We start from the raw sequence: 12,603 nt of genomic DNA, 5'->3' as shown, positions 1-12,603 counted from the left end.
ATAGTCTCGAGTACCCTTCCCGGCCTTTTTCAAACCTGCAAAACACAGCCAACAAAATGTCAGATTCCGAACCTGAAACACCTCCGAAAAACAACTAGCCAATAACCCTTTCAGCCGAACAATTCGCTGAGTTCATGAGACTAAGTATGTCTCAGAAAAATCCAAACCAACCGCCTTCATCTATTGAATCACTAGGCGAGGTGCGCCTAGCAGAAAAGCTCAACGGGGATAACTACCCCCTATGGGCGAAACTGACGAGGAGGGGGATCCGGGGGAAAGGTCTGGCATCTCACATAACTGGAGTTACAGATCCTCTCCCACCGACAGATCCAAACTACAATCGATGGCAACAGCGGGATGATTGTTGTTTCAACTGGATTATAAACAATATTGATGCCAGCCTAGTCAATGAGGTTTCCCAATACGAAATGACATACGACTTGTGGGATAGTCTAGCCACGACGTATGGAAGCGGCGCCGACCAATTCCAGATTTCAGACCTGCACCGACAAGCATATAGCATCAAACAAGGAAACTTATCACTGGAGGGTTTATGGCAGAAACTCCAAGATCTCTGGATTTCAATCGATACCAGAGATCCAAACCCGATGGACACTCCGTCCAGTATTGAAAAGTACAACCAGAACACCCAGCGACACCGATTGTACCAGTTCTTGTGGGCATTAGACGACCACAGATACGGCAAAGTCAAGAGGGAGATCCTCAATATGGAGCCGATTCCAACAGCAAGGAAGGCTTACGGATTAGTCAGACGGGAGTCCGTCAACGAGAAACTACTCAACCCAGAATCAAAGAAGTTCGAAATCGGAGCGGGCCTCGCCGTATTCGACAGAAATCGGGCGCCCACATCGCAACACCACCAACCACCGAGAAACGCTAACTACCGGAAGGAAGAGGATAGGAGCAAATTGGTATGCAACCACTGTGGTGGAAAGAAACACACCAGGGATACATGTTTCCACATCCACGGATTCCCGGAGTGGTGGGAAGAGATGAAGAAGGCGAGGCAGGCCCGATATGTAAGCCGAAACGGCGGAGGCAACGGAGGCGGAAGAGCATCAGCAGCCGTCGCTCTCGACCACCCCACCTACACCGAGAATCCGGCCGGGCGGCAGCGGCGGCAGCGGCAGCAATAGCGGCGGAGAAGTCAGGACCACGGAGGAGAAGCCCAAAATTGGATCCGTCTCCATAGCACGGACATGGTCAGAAGGTAATTCATCGCCCATTGGCGGCGAAATCACCGGCGAAATCATCGGCGACAGTAGCGGCGAAATCGCCGGCTAATTGGGGGAGAAATTGGGGGAGGCGGCTAGGGCTTCTATCGAGAAATTGGGGGAGGCGGCTAGGTTTACAAAAATTAAACACCCCCAACTTTCGGAAATTGCAATCCCGGCCCCCAGAAACCCCGAAATACCACTTGATACCCCACCCTAAAATATCCTCTCAGAAACCACCCCTAAACTCCCAGAAACCCCATACTAACCCCCACCGCACCAAATTCTCTCATATTGACCCCCACAAAAACTCTAAATCTCAGATTGAACCCCAAATTGCAAAAACCTTGCACATTACACCCCAACAATCAGTCCCAGTTGAATATCAGCCCTCCATACCTTGTTGGAACTCATTTGATGCCTTAGCCTGTTCCTCTACATCCGTGTCGGGCCTGAAGGATCCTCACTGGATCTTTGACTGTGGGGTGACGGATACAATCTCCTTTGAGGCCTCAGATTTTATATCTATCTCCACGGCAAAAAAAACCTTTGTCCAAACCGCCAGTGGGGACCTAGCACGAGTTATGGGGGCTGGCACAATTAATATTTCGCCCACTCTATGCCTCTCTAATTGCCTCTATGTCCCGTCGTTATCACATAAATTGTTGTCTATTAGGCATGTGACAAAAGAACTGAACTGTAAATTACTAATGCAACCTCAATTTTGCATGTTGCGGGATATCAAGACGGGGACGATAGTTGGGCGTGGCACTGAGCGAGGCGGACTGTACTATGTGGACGAGATAGCCCAACAGAGTACTGCAATGATACTGACTCCCGGACCGACAGAAAGACAGGCTTGGCTTTGGCATCGTCGGTTAGGACACCCGTCTTTAGGATATTTACGACTTATTTTTCCTAAATTAGCTACTTCTTTGAACTCCTTTCATTGTGATACTTGTGTACTAGCTAAAAACCATAGACATTCCTTTAAGTTGAACAATACGAGAGTACAATCTCCTTTTGCTTTAGTACATTCTGATGTTTGGGGTCCTGCTCCCGTCACTGGGGGGCACATCTTTCGTTATTGTGTGCTGTTTATTGATGATTACTCCCGTATGACCTGGATCTATTTTTTGAAAAATAAACATGAGGTGTTTGATAAGTTTGTAGAGTTCTATAATCTTATTCAAACTCAGTATAACCACACTATCCAGATCCTTAGATCAGACAATGGGGGGGAATTTGTCAACAATAAAATGCAGGAATTTTTTAAACTAAAGGGATTGGTCCGCCAAACCTCGTGTGCGTACACCCAGAACAGAATGGAGTGGCTGAAAGAAAAAATCGTTACATCCTGGAAATTACCCGAGCCCTCTTAATTGAATCCAAAATTCCAAAATCCTTTTGGCCCGAAGCTATCGCTACCGCTGTCTACCTCATAAATCGTCTACCTACCGGGATTCTTCACTTCAAAACACCCTTAGACATTTTTTCACAACACTTTGAAATCCCATCCTCCTTATCCCAGAGTTTTTGGTTGCTCCGTCTTTGTCCATACCCCTAAGCACGAACGTTCAAAATTTGATCCCTGCGCCCTCAAATGTGTTTTCCTTGGCTATGGAAAAAACCAAAAAGGCTACCGATGTTATGACCCACACACTCGTCGGATGCACACCACCATGAACTGTGACTTTGTAGAGGGGGAATACTTCTACAGCCAATCCAGTAGTCAGGGGGAGACACAACCTTCGGACAATAGTCCAAACAATGACCTCCTAGATTGGCTACCAGATATTGAAAACCACCACTTAGGGGGAGAGCCACATCCAGGGGAACACCAGACAGGGGGAGAGTCACAGCCAAGCCCTGTCACAGACGTTGGTCCACCTGAGGAAGTGAGCAGCACCGCCGGGCCGTCAAGTCCTATAATACAGAACGAAGAACAAAGTGACATTGTCCAGCTGTCAACCCTGCCTTCAATTCCTGAGGTAAACAGTTCAGATTTGAATAATATACCTTCGGAACACACTAATCTTGATAGGGGCAGTACTGAGGAATGTGGAGCTAGTGGAAGAAATGGAGATACAGGAGATCCATATGAACTACCTCGGAGAATTACAAGAGGAATCCCTCCTCGACGGTACTCACCGGACTGGAAGGGGAGAATGCAAAATACACAGTATCCAATATTGCTCAAAGTCACCTATCAGAAATGGCTCGGGCCTTCGAAGCTGCCTTATATGAGGAAGAAGACATTCCACAGTCATTTGTTGAGGCAAACAAACATAAGCATTGGAGAGAAGCCATGAAGAGGGAGATAGATGCCCTAGTAAAGAATGGCACATGGGAGAAATGCACATTGCCAGAGGGAAAGAAGCCAGTTGGATGTCGGTGGATATTCACCATAAAAAGAAGAGCACATGGTTCAATCGAGAGATATAAGGCGAGACTTGTGGCAAAAGGGTACACCCAAGTGTATGGAGTAGATTATGAGGAGACATTCTCCCCAGTCGCAAAGATGGATACTGTGCGAGCACTATTATCTGTAGCAGTGTGCAAAGACTGGTCACTACACCAGTTCGACGTGACTAACGCCTTCCTCCATGGAGAGCTAGAAAAGAACAAGGAAGTTTACATGGAAGTCCCACCAGGATTTTCTGAAGAATTTGGACGAGGAGAAGTCTGCCAACTACGAAAAACCTTGTATGGGTTGAAACAGTCTCCACGGATCTGGTTCGGGAGATTCTGCCAAGTAATGTTCAAACATGGATTCCAGCAAAGTCACTCAGACCACACGCTCTTCACAAAAATGAGAGATAACAAGGTAACATGTCTGATTATTTATGTTGATGACATGATTATTACTGGAGACGATGTAGAAGAAATCCAGAGGTTGAAGGAAAATCTGTTCAGAGAATTCGAGATAAAAGACCTAGGAGCACTCAAATACTTCTTGGGGATTGAAGTGTTACGATCCAGACACGGAATATTCCTAAGGCAAAAGAAGTACGTCCTAGACCTATTGGCAGAAACAGGTCTCCGCGAGTGCAAGCCCGCTGGCACTCCAATGGTTCCCAACCATGGCTTGAAAATAGAGGAAGGAGCAGAGCTGGCAGACAAGGAAAGGTATCAACGACTGGTCGGAAAGCTGATCTATCTCTCACATACTAGACCGGACATCACATACGCTGTGGGTATAGTGAGTCAGTTCATGCACCAACCACAAGCCAATCATATGGAGGCCGCATTGAGGATAGTACGGTACTTAAAAGGTACCGTAGGTTATGGAGTATTCCTAGCAAAGAGAGAAGACTTGGACATTGATGGATACACCGATGCTGATTGGGCAAGCAATCCGGTGGACAGAAAATCTACAGGAGGTTATTTCACCTTCATCGGGGGGAATCTAGTCACTTGGAGAAGCAAAAAACAAAAAGTTGTAGCTCTGTGAAGTGCTGAAGCTGAGTTCCGAGGAATGAAGAGTGGACTCATGGAGATTCTGTGGTTGAGGAGATTATTGACAGAAATTGGTTTTCCACCTACACGGAAAAGTCAATTATTCTGCGATAATAAGGCGGCCATTAGTATCTCAGAAAATCCAGTACAACATGACAGAACGAAGCATGTGGAAGTTGATCGCCACTTTATCAAAGAAAAATTGGAAGGAGGCATCATTGAATTTCCCTTTGTTCGCTCAGAGGAACAGCTTGCGGACATACTCACCAAAGCTGTCCATCCAAAGGTCTTCAACGAAATATTGGGCAAGTTAAGCATCGGAGATACCATTGCTCAACTTGAGGGGGAGTGTCAAGACATAATAAAAGGAGAGAAGATTACAGAATTAATGGTGAAGAATATTTGATTGACTAGGATTGATACCATTACATATTTTCCTAGAATAGATTGATTGTATTTACCATGGATAGAAAATTCTCACACCTATATAATAAGGTGATGAAGTCTATTGTAATACAACACAGAAATATACAAAACCGATCTTCTACTCCCAAACGCTTTCTCAATATGAGTTACCCTAACCTCGCCTCTCTCGATTACCATCTTTGAGATCCCAATAGTGTCCGAGCTTAGTGAGCAAATCGCTGAGGCTGTCGCGTTAAATCAATCCCAAGTTCATATAATGGGAGCAGACGCAGCAGATCCAGAGCTACAGAAAACCACTGTACACATCAATTTAGTACCTCTGTCTGAGGCATTCTGTTAAAGATGAAAAGGCGATGAGTAGGATAGTTAGCCCACTTGGACTGAATGAACAATACTCCTTCAAAGAAGGCCATGGATTTGCTCCCGTAAAAGCCAAAATTCATATATATTGATAATCTGCCCTTTCCTTCCATACCTCAAGTGTTTATATAGGGCCTAACATCAGTTACTGATTAACTAATAATTAAAAGCAATAAAATTGGTAACCACTGAAATAAAATTGTCTATTTTTATACTAGATTAGCCTACACCTTCTTTGGCAAAAGTTTCATAACCATATCAAATAGAACACTTTCATTACCTTCCATTCGCAGAGGTTCACTCAACATCGAAATAGTGGTGGTGCCAAGTGTGCATCCCCCTCTTGCAATCATCTCTTTCAATACAAGAATCACATCGTCCATCTTGTTCCATTTGATAAGACCTTGAACGAAAACATTGTACGTCACACTATTGGGCAAACAACCATTGTTCACCATTTGCATCATCAAATCCTTAGCCTCTTCTATCCGCCCTTCTTCACAAATTGCACCAACAAGAATTGTACATGTTACAACTTCAGGCTGCAAATTTTTGGAAGGAAGCTCGTCAAACACATCCTTTGCCCGTCCGAGTTTACCATCTTTACACAATCCATCAATGAGGATATTATAAGTTACTATGTCTGGGATGACGCCTTTGTTTTCCATGGTGTGCAACATGGAAAATGCTTCATCAATACGATGAGCACTGCACGTAACAAGATAGCGTAGGTCAATATAGTTGGATACACTTGTAGAGCTTCCATCTCTTTCAGCAACTTGAAGCCCTCTTCACATCGGCCTTCACAAATTAAGGCCTCTAGCATTATGTTATAAGAAATTACATTGCACTCTAACCCTTTCCTGCGAATCAAGGGAAATAGGCGATAAACTTCATTAACTTGTCCCAGTTTGCAGTATCCGTTCATCAAACTAGTGTAGCTTCTAACATTATGCTTGATGCCCGATTTTACTGCTAGTTGGAAAATGTTTCTAGCTTTTGCCATTTCTCTTAGCAAACAATATCCATTCATCAATGCAGTGTATGTTGAAATGTTAGGTTGGACATCAATTTGCTTCATACTAGTTACCAACATATGCTCAGCCTCTTCCATCCTTCCCTCTCGGCATAGAGCATTTATAAAAATATTACAAGTGACCACATCGGGGAAGACCTTATTCGATATCATCTTCCTCAAGATGTCTTCAGCCTCATTACCTCTTCTATGATTGCATAACCCCTCAATTACAGTATTATATGTCACAACATCCGGTGAAATCCCCTTATCACCCAAGGAGGAGAAAAGTCGAAGAGCTTCGTCCACCTTACTGCCTTTGCACAGAGCATTAATAACTATGGTGTACGCATAAACATTAAGTTTGCACCTATCCTTTTCCAATCGATGAAGCAATTCAAGCGCTTCAAGAGTACCACCGGCTTTGCATAACCCGTTAATCATAGTACTATATGCAATTGCGGAGCCAATGTAGAACAAGGGGGTACAACTGTACCCCCAAAGATTGGCTCATTGGTACTCATAAATCACATTTTTGGTACCTGGTGCAATTTTCACCCCAAAATGTCCCCTAAACAAATACATTTTCTCATTTTTGTCTTAGAGGATAATTTGGGCATACACAAAATTAGTACCAATAGTGATATTATAATATCTTTTCTCATTCTCCTCACTCTTTATACTATTATTAATAATCAATAGTAATATTATTATTTTAATATTATAAATTAATAATTAATTTAGTTTTTCATATCATTCAAATATACTAATTATAATTATAATCATAATTATATTTAAATATTATAATTATAGTATTACAATTATAAATTACTAAATAATTATAGTATGATTACTTAAATTATGAATCATATAATAATAATTATAATTACAATTATTTTTATTATTATTTTATATTGAATTAATAACTAATCAATATAGTGTTAATAAAAATTTAAAATTGTGAATTATATTCATAATGATATAAAAAGTTGAATATTTTTAGTGAGATGTGTCAACCCTAGTTCTGTTACTGGATAATATAGTTACTTGCATGTACTACAATATTTTTATCCATATTATAGTTTGTAATACTCTTAAAAATATGCCTAATAATGGGTGATAGTACATATTTTAATAAAAATATACTCTTTCCGTCCCATAAAAATATGTGCACTTTCCATTTTCGTCGGTCCCACAAAAATATTTGCATTCCATTTTTGGGTAGTTAAATCAATTTAATTATAATATGTGTCCCATTATCCACTAACACTATTTTAACTACAATTCTCCTCCTCTTTCTTACTTTACCATACCATTCTTCTTGTCTCTCTTACTTTACCAATTTTATTATAGTTCTCGTGTCATCCCATTATCCACATTTTTACGTGACGGAGTTATTAGCGTAATAAGTATCGAAATGGTTTAAAATTTTAAAGTAGTTTAATTAATGATAACGATTTAAAAAGGTATTGCTAGTGGAAAGAGTTGTATAGTACTACTCCCTCCGTCTCTTTGTAGTAGAGACATTTCTTTTCGGTACGAGATTTAAGAAAAATTGTTATAAATGAGTTAAGAGATAAGTATAAGGTGAATAAAGTAGAAAGGAAAAAGGTAGAGAGATGAAGAGAGAGTAAAGGACTTATTGCCAAAAAAAGAAATGACTCAGCTACAGGGGGATAACCCAAAAAGAAATACGACTCAGCTACAGAGGGACGGAGAGAGTATTATTTTTAAAACAATAGTAAACTAATTAAATATTATGGAAAACTTGTTGTAGGATGATATCTATATATGTTATACATGCAAAATGACGAGGAGGAGAAGGTTGCTATAATGCGTCAGCCGCCAACCCTGAAAACACGTGGAGTTTCTAAAACTCATATCAACCGAAACATCAATGATATATTTGCATGAAAAATATTAGTGGTTCATATAAGACACAACTCAGTGTATATAAATTTCACCTTTAATTTCACTTCACAGAAATATCAAGCATATTCTTTAACTATTATATATATAACTAGAAACAATAAATCTCATAAAAATTTCATATTCTTATGCATATGCCTTCAAGATCCTTTTTAATATTATGTGACTAATCAAGCTTGGTATCTTCCCAGGATTTCCATTGTATACGACCCGTATGTCCCTTATATTTATTTGACATTTCCACGAATGCCCCTCTTTGTATTGACCTTTCCACGAATGCTCCTCTTTGCTCTTTGTATTGATCTTTCCACGAAGGTCCCTCTTTGCTCTTTTGCTTTGACCCATAAGTCTATTGCCATTGTATATGACCCGTAAGTCCATTGTCATTGTATATTAGATCCAGAGCAAGACCGTCACATATCCTCTTTAATCCCATGACTCGAATAATTCCAATATCATACATCAAACATGTCCATTGCACCAATTACATATTCATATATTCCATCAATTATCTCCAATACTATAGATAAACATATCCATTGCACAAATCACATACCCACATCATATTACACCATCAATATCAAATAACACATAACCATTTCAGGTTCACATCATATAATTCAAATATTCACTCTAATTTAACGCATCACAATCAATCACATAAAATATGTAAAATTAAAAGTGTGATTTACACACACCTGATTACGTCGATAATATAACTGCACTTCTGATTCCGTTTCGTTATATATAATTATTGATCCTTTTAAATTATTAATTAGAAAACTAAACTTAAGGAAATATATATATATACATATATAAGGGCATGTTAGGGTGCCACTAGCCCTTAAAATAACACCATACCACCATTTCTAGCCAATCATTTGTACACGTGGACGAATAAAAAGCTGTCACGTAGAAAAAAAAAATCTGGAAAAAGACGGGCAACAATATGCTGGTCTTTGTACAACAATTTTTCTTGAACAGCAATATCCGACCACTGTACAGCAATCTATAGATTGCTGTGTAGTGTTTGTAATATTGCTGTGTAGCGTTTATAATATTGTTGTATAAGCATTGTCACGTTGTCATTTTAAGAGGGGTTGACCCCTCTTAAAATGACAACGTGACAATGCTTATACAGCAATATTATAAACGCTACACAACAATATCCAACACGTTAGACAGCAATCTATAGATTGCTGTCTAACGTGTTGGATATTGTTGTTCAAGAAAAATTGTTGTTTAGAGGCTACAAAATTGCTGCCCATCTTTTTTGGGTTTTTTTTTTTTTGCCACGTGGCAGCTTATTGTTCGTCCACGTGTACAAATGATTGGCTAGAAATGGTGGTATGGTGTTATTTTAAGGGGTGGTGGCACCCTAACATGCCCCTATATATATATATATATATAGGGTCTTGTTAGGTTGAGATTATTTAGCTAAATTGAGAAATGAGATGCAATATGGGCCACTAATCCACAAGCTAAACAAAATGTCAACAAATACAACATTATGTCAACAAGGGGGTAAAATTGTAATTTCATAAATAGAAAAAGCGTGAAACATCCAAACTGATTTCAAACTCTAAAATCTCTCGTCAAAAATCTCTCTCGCTGAGCTTCATACACTTCGAATCCTTCAAAATCTGCAACAACTCGGTGATTTTCAAAATTCAAACCAAAAACATTGAAAATCTCGCTGATCTAAATGACGAACGAAGAGGAAAATCGGAAAGAATCGGTTGAAAAATCGATTGAAGCTGAGGAACAGCAGTCAAAATCGGCGACGCATGAAGCTACTTCTTCAGGTTAAGAAATTGATTCATATTTTAAGTATATTGCTTTGATTTTGGTGTTTTAATAAACATCTCGATTTCGTTTTTTATGAATTCGATACTTGCTGAATTTTTTTATTGATTTGCGATTGTAGAATCGGAAAAGATGGCAACGAAAAATGCTGCTGTAAAAAAAGGAAGAGAAGAATCTTCACCTTCCAGTTAAGGATTTGTATAAATTTTTAAGATTATTGACATTTTATATACTAGCTATTGACATAGCTATAATAATATACTGTTTACAGTAATGAAAATAGTGTATGCTTGTTTGAATAGGTATTGACATAATAATATTGACATATTGTATGCTTGTTAGAGTGGCTGTAGAAAACATACAAATGTATAGCTGTAGTAGTATGTCAACAACTATTGACATAGGGTATGCTTGTTTCAATGGCTGTTAGGATGGCTGTAGAAAACATATGTATGGTTGTAGTAGTATGTCAATAGCTATTGACATATTCTAAGCTTGTTTAAATAATAGTTGACATAGTCATATTTATATAAACAGAGTATACTTGCCATAAACTTTATAAGATAATCAACAGGTTATGTCAACTTTAACTGTTGACATAATAGTAATAATATAATTGTTCAAACTATATTTGGAAAATACCTTTTAATGATATAGCATACTTAATGCCTGAAATTCTGTTATTTTTGATTGGTATATCTAATGAAATAATTTTAGTAATATACACACACTTGATGTCAACAGAGTACACTTGTTATTGTCATAATACTTTGTATAATTGATATAGATTTATTATGTTTGATTTTAAACCAGAAAACAGAAGAACATCCAAGCGAAAAAGGAGTACCTCAGTATCTCAGAAAGAGTTAATTATTGTTAAGAAAAAGCAAAAGAAAAGTGTAGAAGATGGAAAATAGATTGTTATTGCTGAAAATCTATCTCAAAGGCTTCTAGTGAAAAGAAAGCCGATGTATTTTGTTGATGCAATAAGCAGACTAAATGAGAACAGATTAATTCTGTGAAGGAGTTGGGTTTCGAGAGTGTCCTACATTTCAAGATTGATTACATTCCTAGCAGATTAGCATTAGTATTATTAAAAAATTTTGAAGAGAATAAGTGCAAGATAAAGCTTAACAATGGTAAACAAATTCATATCACTGAAGAGGATGTGGAGCTTGTATATGGATTCCCAAGAGGTGACATTACTTATTCTAGAGATAAGTGTAAAAGTAATGCAGCTTTCATGAGGAAGATAGCAAAGAAATGTGGTACGAAAAAAGAAAGTGTGAACCATAATGATGTTTTAAAGGTTATGTTGAATGATCTTCAAGGAGGAAGGCAGTTTAAGACAATGTTTTTGTTATTGCTAGAATCAACATTGATTGAGCAATCAACATGTGGAATGGTAAAATCTAAGATTGGAGAGATAATTGATGATCTGGATAACGTGAGAAATGTAAATTGGTGTTCGTATGTAATATCTGTTCTCAAATTTGCAAAACAAAATTGGTCAATCACAGAGAAGAATGCATTTGCTGGACCACTTCCCTTCCTTATGGTATGTTTTACATTTTGCATTGTTGATTATTAACATAATTACATTAGGTTGTGTGTGTAGTTGATATAGCTCGTGCTATAATTAATATAAGCTGTATTAGTTATTTTAAGTGGCTTTTGTACTTAGTTGACACGACACAATAGTAATTGACATGCATTTTTTAACATATTCAGCTCTGCTACTTAGACAGAGTTATACAAGACAAGCGTCCTGTTCCTCGGACATTTCCATTAATGAAAGGATGGAAAAGTGAGCATCTTCAGGCTAGAGAAGATAGAGAGATAAGTGCAGGAGTTTTTGGTTTAGGAAATGTAAAGAAGAGATACATTCGAAATGAAGAGCAGCAGCAAGAGAATGAAGAACAAAGAGTTGATGTAGATGACAGTGGAGTGGGGTCTTCTTTTCAGAACATACTCCCATCAGATATGGTGAAAAATGTTTTAAAATACATCAATCAGATAAATGATGGAAGGACCAATCTTGTTAGAGTCCTCAAAGAAGCTTCTTCACAGATCAAGAATAATGATTTATTTGGATTTGTTTGTGACATTGCTAGAAGCGCAATTGGAAGCCAGAAATCTCCGGTTGTATCTGTGAGTGACACTTTCCTGCATTTGTCCCAGTCATTTCATATAGACGACAATGTTGTTGTTGATAACTAGAAAGCGATATTTGACTCAATATGGAATGCTGAAAAAGAAAACGAAACACTTGAAGATTTGAATGAATTTCCAACTTTCAGATTGGGAGATTTCTTCGATAAAGTAAGCACATAATCAACCTATTTTTAAATTAATACATCATTTTGTTGATAC

General features: G+C 38.5%; 1 pseudogene; it reads right to left on the bottom strand.

Annotated features, from left to right (window-relative positions):
• Positions 1–7,806, bottom strand: part of LOC125206724 (uncharacterized) — an 87,638-nt pseudogene extending 79,832 nt beyond the window's left edge.
• Positions 7,807–12,603: the final 4,797 nt, after the last annotated feature.

Source organism: Salvia hispanica, chromosome 6 (assembly GCF_029641045.1).
Source record: "Salvia hispanica isolate PSC_SH4W2 chromosome 6, Shi_PSC_v1, whole genome shotgun sequence".
Classification (NCBI taxonomy): domain Eukaryota; kingdom Viridiplantae; phylum Streptophyta; class Magnoliopsida; order Lamiales; family Lamiaceae; genus Salvia; species Salvia hispanica.
This window is presented reverse-complemented; position numbering and strand designations above follow the sequence as displayed.